The following is a 2,472-nucleotide window of genomic DNA, read 5'->3' on the forward strand; positions in this document are numbered from 1 at the left end:
AGAGTGATATCTTGGGGAGGTCCCCATACTCCGTTGGGCTGCTGAAATGAATTATTTCCCCTACAAGCCTTGTGTAGCTTCATAAATACAAACATTCATTTTCAATTGTCTATAAGTTATTCGGGGGCAGGAAAAAATAAGGTTGAGTAATTGTAACTTTCATTGAAAACAAGTGTTCAAGAAATTAAGTCTTATGGTGCTGAAAGCCATACAAGTTTATAGTAAAAGTATGATTGTTAATTCTTAAATTTGATTGCAATTACCATGCTAACCTATTACAACATCAAGCATTGTTTCATTTCAATAAGGTACTTCAGGAGATACTTGCCAAGATTAGAAAATAGCAGCTCTAAGAAAATGGAAAACAGTGTTCTGCCTTTACGTAGTGATTGCCTTTGTACTGTGTTTCCTCTAGAATGAGATTTTACTACTAAAATTAATGTTCAGTCATTTTCCAAACACAGATTTAACCAGGTATTTGCTGTGCAGATTTTGCCTGTTTTTCTTATTAGCCATCCCTGCAGACTTTCTGTTGTTATACTTGTCAGCTGAATCCCTTCATCAGTGAGTTTTCAATAGTGTCACTGAATGTAGCTGAGAAATCCATGCAAAACAATAACCTAGTCCTGAGTCCCTGTGAGCTTGGACAACAGCTTGCCTGCAAATCCATCCAGTGCAAATGAATTTCAGGGATAAACAGCAAAAGAAAACATAGTGGGTGGTACCAAAAATAATCATGCCTTGACCAGGTTTCCTGAGTACAAAAATGTCACTTCAAGGAGAAGTTAATGATCTTTCTGTACTGACCTTCACAGACAAACAGCTGTTCACTCACCTACAGATCAAACTACCCTGTCCCTTGATTTACATTTGGGGGGGGATTCTCTGTCCTGGGCACCAGCTGTTACTGTCATCAACTACCTCTGTGGTGTACTTTCTGGAAAGTCGAATGAAGACCATTTGGTTTCCAGATAGCCACTGAAACTGTATATAAAACCTGGGACTGCACCTTTTTTTCTTCCTATGTGTTGGCTTTGTTTTTTCCTTGTACTAACTGAGTAGTGTATAACAAAATCCTGTGTAATTCTACAGCTGATTTGCAGTGCTTTGAGAGGTTAACTACTTGCTTACTGAACATGACAATGTCCATTGCCTCTGCGAAACTAGTACAGGTTTCAGACAGATTGCTCCACTGACCACTGAATTTCAGCCCTCCTAAGAGGGCAGCACAGCCAGGATGGAGGGAGAGAAGGGCTGAGCTGGGGGGCGAGGGACACTGCAGCACCAGCCACAGCACCCCTTTACAATAGCTAAGAGATTGAGGTAGAGTTGACTTTCTCATCTGCTGAAAGCCCATGCTGGGCTCCAGGCAGACTCCAAGAACAGAGTGCCACCTACTGAAACACCACGGCTGAAGAGAGTTCTGCAGAGATCAGTAAAACCGGTGGAGGCTAGGGCTTAGGTGGTAGCTGGGTGAGTTAAAAGAGCCCTGGATCTCCACAGGTCTATTACTTTTAGATTTTTTTGAAGGTCTTTCTATCTGCCTACTCTCTTTTCCCGGTATATCATTACTATTGCTGGTGTGGCCAGCACTAGCCTGGCAACTGACTTGTATTTCAGGGAGCAATGCTATATAGTCCAGCTATGAAGAAGATGCCATCAAAATGTACTAATTGGTCTGGAAAAGGCAGTGGAAACAAACTGCACTCTCAGAAGAGAGGGGACAGCTCCTGTGGTGCCACCTCACACAGCAGATCAGCACTGATTTTTTGCAATAAGTGTATTAGCTCATATTAAGAATTCAGCACTAGGTTTTGTGTAGGTGCAGCTGCAGATCCTGCCTTGCTGTTGTTGGGCCATGCCACTTGGGCTCCAGTGTGATAGACTCTTGCACTAAGCTACGTGGAGCAGGTAAGTTGAAGCATATGATGGCAGTCGTGGTGTGGCAGCAGGGACATCATAAGTAAGAAATACAGCTTGCAGTAAGAACCTGCATCAAAATAGGAGGATAGGCAAATAGCACTAAATTAAATAATTGATCATTGGCAAAGGAAGTAGCTTGTGAAACTCATAGGTTGTGCACTATTGTTCCCAGGAAACTGGAATTTGGCATGATCTGGTCAGTCCTCTTCATAATCTGAAAGGAAAAGAATAAGCTAAATTTTATTTCAAATAATCTGTGAATTGTTTCACTAAAGGTTAGTTGTGTTTTCATCACACTGTACCATTCCCTAAAATTCCCTTGCACCCATCACCCTTTAATGTATCATATACACTTGAGTATATTTAATTTTATTACTGTGGTAGAGAGACTGAAATTGTCAGAAAGGGAATTTACTAAGTATAACAAAACAAAATAGCTAAAGGCAGTCAAAGTTTTCAAAAGGAGATATCCTCTGTCACTTCTAAAGATGGCTTGTCTACCCTCTGTCTCCCTTACTAGTATAAATGATTATAAACACATTTTACTGT

Source organism: Ciconia boyciana, chromosome 4 (genome assembly GCF_034638445.1).
Source record: "Ciconia boyciana chromosome 4, ASM3463844v1, whole genome shotgun sequence".
Taxonomy (NCBI): domain Eukaryota; kingdom Metazoa; phylum Chordata; class Aves; order Ciconiiformes; family Ciconiidae; genus Ciconia; species Ciconia boyciana.